The sequence below is a fragment of the Lutra lutra genome, chromosome 9 (assembly GCF_902655055.1).
Source record: "Lutra lutra chromosome 9, mLutLut1.2, whole genome shotgun sequence".
In the NCBI taxonomy this organism is placed as follows: Eukaryota; Metazoa; Chordata; class Mammalia; order Carnivora; family Mustelidae; genus Lutra; species Lutra lutra.
Window position 1 is genome coordinate 112,614,489 of NC_062286.1, and position 14,426 is coordinate 112,628,914.

General features: G+C 44.2%; 1 long non-coding RNA gene across 1 annotated transcript; it reads left to right on the top strand.

The window, feature by feature from the left end:
• The first annotated feature begins 1,511 nt into the window (after window positions 1–1,511).
• LOC125108330 (uncharacterized) lies at window positions 1,512–13,198 on the top strand. Its single transcript, XR_007129874.1, has 3 exons — window positions 1,512–1,614; window positions 2,030–2,031; window positions 13,187–13,198. It is a non-coding gene; the product is annotated as an uncharacterized LOC125108330 (long non-coding RNA).
• Window positions 13,199–14,426: the final 1,228 nt, after the last annotated feature.

A 14,426-nucleotide genomic window follows, 5' to 3' on the forward strand; every position in this document is an offset into this window, starting at 1 on the left:
TGGCTCAGAGAATGGGGACCAAACTCTGGACCTTGTATTCTAGCCAAGAGCTTGGTCCTTTGACCTGTGGGCAGCACAGGATGCCAGCCCAAGAACTGGGATGGTGGCCTTGACCAGGGGGCTCTTGTCTTCTTCAGGTCCCTGAAGGAAGAGAGGAAGTGGTATAGAGGAAGCTGGGCTTAGGGAAGTGGGTCCAAATCCTGCCTCTGTCTTGGTTGGTTACTAAACTTCCCTGAGCCTCTGTCCCCATCTGTAAGATGGGCATGATGCCAGCGCCCCTGGGCTGCCTTGAAGAAAGGGTCTCCCCGACACATGGTGCTTGGAGCCTAAGTTCTCAATACTTCTGTACGTTATACTTAACTCCATCTTAGTCCATTCTGGCTGCCATAGACTGGGTGGCTTACAAACAACAGAAATTTATTTCTCAAGATCCTGGAGGATGGAAGTCCAAGATCAGGGTGCCAACATGAGAAGCCTCCTCTGGTCTGCACATGGCGGACTACTCCTTGTATTCTCACACAGCAGAAAGGGCGAGCCGGCTCTTCCGGCCTTCTCTTGGAGGAGCACAGATCCCATTCACGGAGGGCTCCACTCTCATAACCCAATTGTCTCTGCATCCACCCCTAGCCCCAGCCCTTCTCCTCACGCCGCAGGGTGAGCACTTCAGAACAGACTGGCTCTGAGACCCAAGTCCATGACAGTATTTTGAGCTTGTCCCGATGTTAAAGCTCCAGCCACAGTTTCAAAAACGAGCTCTTGCAAGTCAAGAGAAAATCAGTTAAAAATATCGCAGGGCCGGGGCGCCGGGGTGGCTCAGTGGGTTAAAGCCTCTGCCTTCGGCTCGGGTCATGATCCCAGGGTCCTGGGATCGAGCCCCACATCGGGCTCCCTGCTCAGCAGGGAGCCTGCTTCCTCCTCTCTCTCTGCCTGTCTCTCTGCCTGCTTGTGATCTCTGTCTGTCAAATAAATAAAATCTTTAAAAAAATATATCTCAGGGTCTAAGAAGTCAGCTTCTGAAAAGGAGACAGGCAGCAGGTACTGTGGCAGAAGGCCAATCTGGGGACAGCTTGGCAGGTGACAGGTGTGCTTTGGGCTGTCCCGCAGACTCAGCCTCAGCTTCTCCATCCATTAGTTGAGAATGATAACACCAGCCCCAAGGCGAGGCCATTTGTGTACTTAACAAAGAGCATCTCTTGGGGCACCCTGGCTCAGTCGTTAAGTGCCCACCTTTGGCTCAAGTCATGATCCGAGGGTCCTGGGATCAAGCCCCACATTGGCCTCCCTGCTTAGTGGGAAGCCTGCTTCTCCCTCTCCCACTCCGCCTGCTTCTGTTCCTTCTCTGTGTCTCTCTCTTTCAAATAAATAAATAAAATCTTAAAACAAAAGAGCATCTCTTAATGGGAAGAAACTAGAGAGGGAGATAAACCATAAGAGACTCTTAATCTCAGGAAACAAACTGAGGGTTGCTGCGGGGGGGGGGGGGGTCGGAGGGAGGGATAGGGTGGCTGGGGGATGGACATTGGGGAGGGTATGTGCTCTGGCGAGTGCTGTGAATCGTGCAAGACTGAGAATTCATAGACCGTACCCCAGAAATTAATAATGCATTCTATGTTAGTAAAAAAAAAATAACAAGATGTAGGGGGAAAAAATAACATCTCTTAGTTTTCTACACGGATAAGGGGACAATTGAATAACCGAGAGCATGCATATCTGTCCAGAAAAAACAAAGGCCAAAACTCGTGAGGAGAAGGCTCTTCTTTGGGAAGGAAAACAGGGAGAATGGAGGAGAGTCCTGAGGTCTGGGACAGAGTCCAGAGGGGAAGCTGGGATATTTCCAGAAGAAAATGTGTTGCCCAATGGCCCTGTGCGGAGACTGTGCTCTCTGAGGGGCTGCGTGTCACCCTACGTGCTGTGACAGGTGGGGAGTGGAACAAGCATCCTGTTTTCTTCTCTGTAACAGAGGCCATGAGGGACTGGCGGGCAGCTAGGACCAGGGGTGGGGTATGGCCTGGAACTGGGTCCCCACTAGATGTAAGTCCCCTCTCAGGCCCTGGGCCTTTGGCCCTTTGAGCGCCTGGATGCTCTTGAGGTTGTCCCAGGATGGAGATGGGGGGCCCCTTTGTCCAGGGCACATCCGTTTGAAATGGGGGAGCTCCCCTGTCCACCCTGGGGGTAGGGGGGCTGAGGGCTGGTTCTTTTCAGGACGCCGGAAGGCGGATTATTGATTTACCAACAACCTAGCCTTCTCTCCTCAGAACCTACAAACCCAACGGATCCACAAGCAGACCAGAGATCGCCTCTCTTCTGGGTTCAATTCAGATGTCCCTGTGGAAGCTGAGATAGAGAATGCTTAATTTTTATAATATATTCAGTTACAGAACCGCAGAGGGGGACGATTGAGAGAAAAAAAACACACAAAACCCCGAGGTCTACCGACTCTGTGTGTGCCTTGGCAGTTGGCAGAGTCGGGATTTCCTAATAAGGTTTTGTTTCAGCAAAGCGTCTCCAGGAGATTTCTGTCAGCAAAACACCGTGTCCCTAGTAGCCACTGGGCCTGGAGCTGATCTCTCCTCTACAGCCTCTTCTCACCCCATGGCTAAGATTCACAGCGCCTTGCTTCTAACGCCCAATTTTTAAATTTCTTACATTTTATTTTTAAAATATTTCACTTACTTATCTACCTATTTATTTATTTATGTGTGCAAAATATCCTAAGATTCTTTTTTTCTCCCTTGGTAAGTGAAAGAAATGTGAAGTCAGTTCTAGAATAAGGTTATAGCTAATACTTCCTCCAGATTCTTTTAAAAGAAGCCCGTGTCAAAGGTCGAGCCATGAAGACAGAAATAAATGGGGAGTTGCGGGCTTCACGGTGGGCTGGCTGTCTGAGATGCAGCCGGAGGGGGTTTCCTGAGCGAGGCAGCTTGGCCCACCAAGGATGCGGCCTCTTTCTATCAGTAAGTGAGGGATTTCCACTCTCAAAGGAGGGATCGTGCAACAGCATGATCCCTTTGTCTCCTCTGTCATGAAAATAAGAATCAAGAAAGCCAGAAGGGGCATTTTGAGAACGAGCTGGAGATCTTAGAAAGCAGCATAATACTTTCCAATTACGCTGGAAACAGAATCTTTTTAAAAATTATCATTTTTTTTTTTAATAAATAGAAGATCACTCAGTAGAATGCAGCTGAAATGGCTTCCAATACTCTGTGAGCCCCAAAGGATTTGTATTGGGTATATGTTCATGAATGGTTTTTTCCAAATGAGTTTAAGATAAATTTGAATGTCCTGTTTCTTGGGGAACGGAGGGAAAGCCAGGTGGATTATGAGATAACTGAGAACAGGTGGCTGTTGCAGATAAAACTGGACTCCAGAATTCATATTTCATTCCGTTTTGGGGATGGGAGCTAGTTGCCCGAGGAACCGATGATGTGGTTAGAGGACTGGAACTTTCCGCCCCAACCCTGATTTTCAAGGAGAGGGGAGGGGCTGGGGACTGGGTGAATCACCATGGCCAGTGATTTCATTACTCATGCCTACTCATGGAAGTTCCCCACAAACCCTAAGTGACAGGATTTGGGGAGGGTTGGTCTCTTTTATAATATCTTTTGTAAGAAGCCAGCAGTAGTGGTGAAGTTTTCCTTGAGTTCTGTGAATCATTATAGAAAATGATCAAACTTGGGGAGAGGGTTGTGGAAACTACCCACTTGGAGCCAAGTTGGGCATTAAGTGTGGGTAATTCACCATTTCCTGCAGACAGTGCTAAGACATACATGATCGGAGGCCTATCCCCCATAGATCGCCATGGATTGTGAGCTACAGACCATGTCCTAATTCCAAGGAAGGCTTCCTAAGAGCACTGAGCATTTGTAGCCCCTCATGTGACATAGTCATAGAGAGGCTGCTGCCTTGCATAAGGTAGGAACGCTGTGTTCTTTAGAATGAGTCTTCACCAAAGGCAGGACGCTGGTCTCAGCGCTGCTGGGAGACGAGATCTGGTACTGAGCAGGGTTAGTCTCATTCTCCTTTCCAGTGAGTGAAGATAAACCTGCCTGTGTTTGCATTCTCTCTCTCTCTCTGTATGTATGTATGGAAAGACTAGATTTTTTTCTAATTAATTTTGTCTATATGAATGTGCTTCAAAGGCTGGTGGAAACATAGTAGATATGATTTTGTCTGCCTTTAAAATTTGACCTAATTGCTTATTTGTGCTGAGTTTGGATTGCCAGGGAAATAAAGACATGTGTATTTATCTATATATGATTTTAGTTTCCACGTATTACAGCAAAAGGTATTTTTCTTTTTGCAAACGAGTTGAAATTGTACTAGAAAAGCTCTTAAATGATCTGTCCTGTCTCCAACAATTACATTTCCCTAGTTCAATACTAAGAATAGATCTGGATTTTTTTTTTTTTTAAGGTCTGGCTTTAAATGAAAATCTCCTGAAAGGTTGTAATTAAAAAAACAAAACAAAACAACAAAAAAGCCTCCCAAACCCACAACAATTTCTTATCCCTGAGTTCTGCTCCCCCAAAACTTCTTTTTTCTTTTCATTTTTTTTCCTGGTTGCTTCCTGCATTTTTCCAAGTAATATGCTTAGGCCATAATTTTATGATTTATTAACTTTAAACACCATCTGCTTCCTGTTAATGCTAGATGAGGAGTTAGTTCTATAAATGCCCCCAATCTCTTCTTCTCTTTTTTATTTTATTTTACTATTAATTAAATATTTTATTTTAAATTACTATTTTATTAATATTTTTATTTTAATTAATATTTTATTAATATTAATATTTTATTTTATTTTAAATATAATTAATATTATGCTTTATTTTAAATTACTAGTCACCACTTCCATTACCATGACTTTTAAAATATTGCCCACAGCGAAGTCCTTGGTGTACTGTGAAAGCATTTCTTTTTGAAGCAGCTTCAGTTAAGTGGTTACAATTGTCCCTTTGAGGGAGATGTCAGGACCCAGCTGATACCACACCTTCTCCCAAGAGAGAAGCCCTCCCCCTGAAGGGGACCCAGAGGACTCAGGGCCACCACACCAAGGCCTGACCTCATTGCTGCTGCCGTGCTCACCAGTGGGCATGGCGGAGCTCAGAGAGGTCTTGGTATCTCAGCAGACTCCCAGAGACACATATTCTGTGGTGTGTGTGTGTGTGTGTGTGGCTCAGCTCCAGTGTGGGCCTCAGGAGCAGGGGGCATGCCCTTGGATGAGCATGGCCTTCAGAGTCACAAAGATCAGAGTTTACATCATCATGGTAGACAGAATAATGACCTCCTGTGATGGTTAATTTTATGTGTCAACTTGACTGGGGTCAGGGTTGCCCAGAAGGGCTGGTAAAACATTATTTCTGGTTGTTTCTGTGAGGGTTTTTCCAGAAGAGATTAACATTTGAATCTGTAAACCAAGCAGATTGGCCTCACCAGTGTAGGTGCAACATGGGGCTGCATTGTGGCGTCACCCAATCCAGTGAGGGCTGAACAGAACAAAAAGGAGGAGGAAGGGCTCATTTTCTCTTTTTGCTTAAGCTGGACCATCCATCCTCTCCTGCTCTCAGATTGTGCTCCTGGATCTTGAGCCCTCAGACTTGGACCAGACTTTATACCATTGAACTCTTGATTCTTAGGTCTTTGGACTTAGACTGTGCCTTACCCATTTGACTCCTGTGATTTTCAGTCCTTCAGACTTGGACTGAATTATACTACTGGATTTCCTGGTTCTCCAGCCTGCAGACAACAGTTCATGGGACTTCTCAGCCTCAATACTTGCATAAGACAATCCTTATAGATTCTTTTCCTTCAGAGAATCCTGACTAATGTACTGCCCAAAGATGCCCTAATCTCTAGAACCTGCAAATGTTACCTTACCAAAGAGAAATCTTTGTTCCTTCGGAAGCCCTAGGTCTACCAAGGTTGGTGGTTTCTCAGTTCCTTCCAGCTTGAGGAACCCATGACTTATGAAGAATTTAAAGATGAGAGAAATAAATGTACCTGGAGGAATTTAGTGGAAACCCAACTGGGTTGTGAAAAATGGGCCAGATTTGGAAACATGAGTGTCTTCTTCCATACTTGGGTAAACTGAAATGAAGTACTTTGTAGAGATTAATGATCTGTTTTCCATCTTCTGTGTGAAGATGATCATGATATTCACCCCCTACTTGTGGGAATAGTAAACCTCACCACACACTGTCCTGTCTCCTTGACAGCACTGGGGCCAAGTGGCTCAGCCTGGCAATTTCCAAAGCTTTGTTCTTACAATGTTTTCCACTTTGTCGTGTATGGCAGATAGATGCTATTTCCACTATCTCATTAAAATTATTCGGCCATAAATGCAGGAAATTTATAGACCATGACATTGTCTTTTTTACCACTGCCTTCTAAGTGAAATACATTTTTGCTAGATGTACATTAAGATGGAACTAAAAATCCCTAAGAGTTAATACATCTTTCATGATGGAATGTGTCTATTTTGGTAAGGTGAATTTCTAACTTTAAATATGAAATTACTTGCCTTTGGAACAGGTTTTGTGCTAATGTCCTTATGGGAGATGAAAAATCAGAGTGGAACAGTTTTTGAGATTGTTAATTAAAAATAGCATCTCCCATTATAACAATTCTGAAATGTTCCGGAAGAGAATCAGCAGAAATCAACAAAATGGGGTTGGTAATGTAGGTGTATTTTCCTGAAATTTCTAGACAGCATGTTTTCTTTCTCATTGAACTGGACTCCCATGGAGGGCACGAGATGGGACTATTACACAGAGAATAGTATATTTAAATCATGAATGCATGGAAGCTTTCAAAGTGTCTGTCTGGCCCTCCTAGACAAGGACTAGAGAAGAAATAAGATATATGCTTTGGGTCCAGATCTTCACCTTCACCAAAATGGTGCAGTATAAATCCTGCTGAAGGGCTCTTTAGGACAACAATTGAAATCTTTTCCAAACTATTAAGTTAATTTCCCAATTTCCTTTATTATTATTTTTATTATTATTATTATTTTTAACATAGGTGCTCATCCTGCCCCTCTTTTTTTTGGCCATCTGCTTAAATCTTCAATTCAAAAATCACCTTCAAGCAAAGGCAGCTACAGATAAAACACCAAGTAATGATGACTATGATATTTTATTTTTAAATTTGTATTTATTCATTTTTTAAATCCCAGTATAATTAACAATGTTATATTAGTTTCAGGTGTGCAATAATAGTGATTCAACAGTCCTATACTGTGTTCTGTACTCTTAATCCCCTTCACCTGTTCACCCATCACCCCACCCACCTCCCCTCTAGCAACTGCCAGTTTGTTCTCTAGAGTTGAATCTGTTTTTTGATTGTCTCTTTTTCTCTTTGCTCATTTGTTTTGTTTCTTAAATTCCACATATGAGTGAATCATATGGTATTTGTCTTTTTTGACTTATTTCATTTAGCATTCTACCCTGCAGATCCATCCATATTGTTGCAAATGGCAAGATTTCATTCTTTTTTGTGGCTGAGTGATATATATATTCTTTATCCGTTCATCTATCAATGACACTTGGGCTGCTTGCATGTCTTGGCTATTATAAACAATGCTGCTATAAACATAGGGGTGCATGTATCACATTTAAAACAATTTTTAAAAAGATCTATTTATTTGAGAGAGAGAGAGAAAGCAGGAGGAGGGGCAGAGGGAGAGAATCTTTCAAGCAGACCCGGCACTGAACTCAGAGCCTGATGTGGGGCTCAATTCCACAACTCATGAGATCATGACCTGAGCTGAAACCCAGAGTTAGATGTTTAACTGCTGAGCCACCCAGGGGCCCTGCATGTATCACAATTTAAATAGATGAAAAGTGTTGTGTTGGGGAAAGGTATAGTTTGCTAAACAGAGATAGGGACAGATGCTTAGGAGCATCCTGTGGTTGTTTCTTGGAAATGGCTTTTAGCTTTGATTGCAACATTTTGCAAAATTGTTCTATTTTGGTCAATACTAGGACAAGTCCACCTGGGCAGAATGGAATCGTTTATAGACATGAATCTGAGCTATTTATTTTTTTTAAGATTTTATTTATTTTTCAGAGAGAGAGAGTGAGCACAAGTAGGTGGAGCAGCAGACAGAGGGAGAAGCAGACTCCTCGCTGAGCAAGAAGCCCCATGCTGGTCTTGATCCTAGGATTCTGGGATCATGACCTGAGCCAAAGGCAGACCCTTAACCAACTGAGCCACCCAGGAGTCCCAAATCTGAGCTATTTTCTAATAGTCAATAAATAAGTAGTTTGTGGTGCTCTCATTATTGGGCCAGACATTTTCCATGAGTTCTTCTGTCTACATAGTTGAAGATGTCACCATGAAAACTGCCATTAACTCTTGTAGGACACCAAAGTATTCAGGGTTTTAAAGGTTTTTTTTTTTTTTTGTCTTACTATGATGAAGTACATAGTGTTTCAGAAGCTAGCATTTTGTATATTAAATGTAGAGTTTAATGTTTATTTCAAATATTTCCTCCAGCTGATGATCATGTTTTCTTTACCAGGTAGCAATGACTTTGGGTAATTATCTTTCATTTTAAAAAAGATCATTAGACCAGAATCCAACTCACTGAGCTGATTGGACTTCATGTTCTGGTTGACAAATAGTGGGAAAGAGGCTGGGGGCTGGTTAATCAAGCCACCCACCCCAATACCCCAAAGCTGAGAGTCCAGGAAGATCTAGGACACAACCTATTTCCAGCTGCCATCTGGGCATTTTGCTGCAGAAGATGTTCAGGGACAAGAATGAGGACCTACAGTGCTGTCACCTGCATGAAGCAGGAATGGAGTCAGTTCACTGTCCTATCCGGACTTGGTGGCACTGAGAAGGTGCTCAGCAAATATTCAATAACTGGTTTGGGACTGGCCATTTCATTGTTTGCTGGCATATGTGGTGCAGTTCTAATTATGGAACATGGTGACTTCCTAAGGGTTTCCATGAAATTTGCTTTGTGACACTTCCCCTGTTGAGTGTCTCCAAAGCACAAGTCTGAAGCATTTCAGCAACTAACATACTGAAATTTCTTGACTACTGGGACAGTGGTCCACTGTCCTCCCTCTCTGAACGTGTAGGTTAAAAAACTGTATGAGGCTAGCACCTTTATACAATGGGCTTGGTATGGTCGAAAAATGTTTAAGAAGGACAAGAAATCCTCACCATCAATAAATGAAACTATGCCCTTGGCACATTTCCGGTACCAAGTCTCCTCTACGTTACCTGACACACTGGCCGGCCAATGGCAGGACTGAATCTCCTCTTTCCTCATTCCGGAAGATGGGATGGCCCATCCTATGCCTCTTCTCTACAATCCTTCGAGCAAGCTCTGCCACGTCCTAGAATCTGAAAGAGCCTCTCCAACTCCTTGGCTGTGGCAAGTAGATTGGCCATCTTTGTCCTCTTACTTGGGATACTGTGAGTACAGATTGAAAGCCCCCATTTCTGTGTCTTGAATATTATAAAGCCATTCAAAAAGAGCCCACCCAGCGCCAGTGTGTCCTTACCCAACAGACACTGCTGAGCCCCTGGCCTGTGCCAGGCTCCACACCGGCTACAGGGGGGTCCATGAACAATGAAGGCACAATCTCTGCTGGCCAAAATGGCACCAAGTCACATGGTCCTTAAACACAAAGAGGTGATTTAAATGGGAGCAGAGGAGGGATGTTTCTAACTCCTTCTTCACTGTTGGGTGGCAGCCACCAACACTTTCGGCTCCTTCCAGGTGTCAGCTGCCTCCCAGTGCCAGGGAGTCAAGCATAGGGAAGCCAGCTAAGTGCTCCCCCCGAGATGCATGTGGCAATTAAGCCATCAGCCGCCGCAGAAGCTGCACTCCGGTTGCTTTTCTCTCTAACAGAAAATGAATCAAATTACAGGGAAGATTTCAACTCCCCCCCCCCCCCCCACCGCACTATAATCCATGCCAGGGAAATGAGGCAGATTTCTCTGAAGACCTTATTGCCAATTTTAACAGAGTAAACTTGAAAATCCATGTATGGACTTTGCCTAAGAGATCGGGCGTGGGTCACAGAGCAGACCCCAACACACAGAGCAGGGCCTATGGGATGTCCCAGGAGAATCAATTTCACAACCAGAATCCTTAGAGATTTTACTCCATAATGATCCATTCTGAAGACGTGGACATTTTCTCTTTCACCTTCCATATAATCTGATCCCTCAGGGAGCTGCGTGGGTCCTGGGGGCCTCCTTTCTGGGGCAGGTGGCATTGTATGGGTGTGGTCCCCTGCAGTTGAGTAGGGCTGCTGCTGGGAGGCATGTGGAAGGAGCTTGTCCCTCAGGCAGAAGGGCCCAGACACAAAGGGGCAAGATCCCTCTTGGTGTGGAATGTAGCTGAGGGCAGAAGGCAAGGGGAGTCAGGTAAGCCACAAGCAAGGGGTTGGTTATCTCGGCACATTATGTTCCGGCTCAGAAATCCAAGGGCAATCAGAATTTGGCCACTGACCAGGTGGTCTCAGGGATGCATGTGTCATGATGGAGGACAGAGCATTTTATTTAGTTTGTGAGCTTGCTTTATAACTTGAAGGATCTCTACTTGTGTTCTTTCCCCAAGCCCTACAGATGTCTAAGGTGCGCCTGTGGTCCAGGGACATGGAGGGAGCAGGGGTACTCGTAGCTATCCCTTCAGGCGTCTGGATGAGACACCACAAAAGGCATTTCCCAAAGCAGTAGGCATGTCCGGTCTGGCTTGTTAATTCCGGGGTCCCACTGCAGGCACCAGCCAGCTCGTGATGAAGCCGCTGACACTTTATCCAGCCCAAATCATGTTTGCTCATTCACATTTCATCAGTCTTTTCCCCAGCCCCAGAACTGCATCTCAGCTACACTGAGTACTGCATTCATTTATTTCAAATTTCCTGTGCATTCACAATGACACAAAATCACCAGCATGGACTGCATTTTTATTAACAATGGCAGAAGAGGCAAAGGGAAGCAAGGATTTATCAGTCACAAGAAGTCCATAGTCAAAGAACAAAGAATGAAAATGATCAGAGCATGATTTCCAGGGGGAAAGGAAGGAGGGAGCAGAGTCTGGCGAAGGTCCTACTGCAGAAGCCGGAGAATTTCAGTAGAGCCCCTTCAGAAAGCCTTGTTCTATTGGGACTCACGGAAGGCTCCAAATACATTAATATGACCAAATAGAAAACTACTAAGAGTAAAAGTACTGATGACCCAAGATTAAGTGGGTCTGCATAGGGATCTAAGGGAACTACTAAGGTTGAGACACGTTTTGCAGAGTAAAGTTAAGACATAGGCAACGGCTCTGTGACCACCGGATCTGTGAACCCTTGCTTCACAAGACTCGTAGCGTCTACATTGCCTGAGAGCTTGTTAGAAATGCAGAGTCTCAGTCTCAGTCTCCCTCAGTTGGAGCCAAATCAGAACCTGTCCTCTAGCAAGGAGTTCCAATGCACATTAAGAAAGGGACCAGGCTGCTGTCAGTCCTTGGTGATGCTGGGTTTTCAGCTCTGACTGCTTTGGGCAGACTATAGACACGAGTGAGCCATTGGATGGAAACCACTCCTTCCTCTTTCCATCATGATTTTTGCTCCTAGCCCTGGGTGTCTCTAGGTCACCTCTAACCTTACTGCCCGAGATTCTCAGTGCCCTCGGCATTCTCGGATTCTCAGCAGACAGGCAGAGATGGGATTTTGAGGGCACAGGGCAGAGGGGCTGCTCTGGAGACTTTGTGAGTATCGCATCAACCCCTGCCTCTCCACCACAGGAACTGTCCCGCCCCATCACGACATTCCTTCTCATCCTAAGACCCCCACTGTAATGACCAAACCTCACATTGCCATCATCTGACAACTTCTTTTTTAAGATTTTATTTATTTATTTGAGAGTGAGAAAGAATGAATGGGGGACTCAGAGAGAGAGGGAGAAGCAGACTCCTGCTGAGCAGGGAGCCCAATGTGGAGCTTGATCCCAGGACCCTCCATCTGACAATTTTTAACAAAGGAAAAAAGCTGACCAGAATAGCAACAATGCTATTCAAAGATTCAGATGCCTTCATGCCATGAGAAGTGTTAAGAAAGATGCCCCTGATTTTGAGCTCAATTCAAAAGCCTTCAGAACAGAGAAGAATGCCTATTTTTGTTCCAGGGAAATTTCGCTCAAAACCGTAGAAGGTATCTCCGATCTAAATCTCATTTAACTCATGCTTTAGGAAACCTTGGCCAGTCTAGCGCTTGGAGAAAATTCCACCCAATTTAACCTTTCTAAGATTAGTGTTCTAGTGTTTGCTTTTGCTTCTTTTACTTGATAAATCCTTGCCATATGTGTGTGTGTGTGTGTGTGTGTTGTGTATTTTGTTTTGTTTTCATAATCGATTTTTATATTTTTATGAAATCAATGGATTTCTGGAAACAGAACTCCAGCTTATAACTTTGTGCCTCTAGGAAATAAGGGTTTCATTTATAAAGTGTTGATTTGCAGCCATGGATCAAGAATTTAATGAACTCATAAGTCAGGTGAATTGTGCTTCCTCTCATAGCCCAAAGCCAGAATCCCTGTGTGTGGGTGGGGGTGGATGTATGGGGGAGGGCTGCCAAGCATGACCAGGGCACCCAGGAACTCTGGGACACAGCGGGGCCATCTGGGGGAAGCACCAAGGCTGTGGAGTCTGGCGTTACTTTTCACTAGCTGTGTCTTCCCCTCTGTTTCATTATTTCTAAATGGAGCTATTGGTCAATGCAGTTACAGATTAATGAGAAGTGTTCAATAAATGTACAGTGAGTATGAGCTAGTAGTTACCCCTCCCCAGGGGTCAAAAGCCACGCATAACAGAGAAAACTGCCTCTCCCACCTGCCACTAGGCACAATCCTGGATGGATATTCATTCCTGGGAATGAAATCTTCCTGCAAGGTCTTGGCAAAGTGGGACTTCTGGGGAGCCTAAGTTTCATCATTCAGCAGTGACCAGTGGTGGATGGTCTCCAAGTGTAACTTGGCCAAACCAAACATCCATGCTGCCACCTGTCCCATGTGGTTATGCAAGTGCCTTCCATGGATTACAGAATATTTGGATACAGAATATTCTGGATAAGACAAAGGGTTTCGCAAATTTCAATGATTTTTGGCAAAAAGCAAATAAAATCTTTCCCCGTGGCTGGCTTCACACCCATCTCACCATCAAACACCCTCTGAGGCCTCTGAGTTTAAAAATGATCTGCTCAGAGTTGCTGAGACGTTGAACTCACCGAGGAAGTGTTTTCAGTGGTTCTTTGCAATGGACAGCACATGAGTCCTGCCTGTAGTAAAGAAGCCTCAGGGCCTTCGCTTCACTCTCCAGCTGTCTCCACTGAGAGGCAGAGCACCCTGGGAAGCAGTACGAGAACATTTGGGGGAGCTGGAATGTTCTCTATCTCAATGTGAGTGGTGGTCACATGAGTGAATCCATTAGCAAAAATCTTCATTGAGCTCTAAACTTAAGACACATGCACTTCATTCGTTATATTATACATATATTACTATGTTTCAATTAAAAATTTTAAAAAGGAAGATCTAGAGAAGCTGTGGAAATCAACAGGCAGACTACAGATGACTGAAACACTCAGTGCAGACTTTCAGAGATGCAAAAACTAACTTCTGCTTCTGATGAAGAAATGAGAGGAGTCTGAGGGCTGATCACAGGACCTCTGGAAGCTCAGTTTTCTGTTTTATTTTTGATATTCATGGACATGGCTATTGACCTTAACTGAAATCCAGTGGTAAAGTTAACAGCCATGAGAGTTGAGTTCGTTGCTTCTCAGACAATCTTTTCCAACTAGACACTGAGGATGGTTCTCTCTACTTTTGGGTAATCCCCACCAAGTTTCTTCAAGAGGGGCCATGAAATCAGCCTGCAGGAGTTCAGATGAATTCAAAATAGGAAATCATTAGCTGCGTTACCAGCTCCTTAAGCATTTGCAGTTAGAAACCCTTTGCTGCAGACACAGATGGTGGTTTATAAATTATTTATGGACCCAATTAGGGAAATAATTGGAGTGATCTGGCTGGTTGCCATAACACTAATGCATCTAAAGTTTATCATCTTTCAATTAAACTTTTTCCTGCTTTCTATAACATTTTCATATTCTAATCTGTTTTCCAGAGGTCTGTGAAAAATGTTTATGAATATTTCATAAATGTGTACAAAAGTCAGCTTTTGTAAAGAGTCTTTGACTATCAGCAAATTAATCCTGCTTTTGCTTCAGCATGCTCCTACAAGTATTAGTAAAGAGCACTGAGCTCAAGTCACTTATAAAGAAATGGCTTTGAAGTCTTTATGGAGACTCCTACCTCTTCTGGAGTCATTTCAGGGATGTTTCCTAGCCTTTCTCTTCTCAGGGCTGCCTTCTCGCTGTTGGACTCAGTGAGATACCCTAGCCCCATGCAAAGACATCACTTAACTGAAA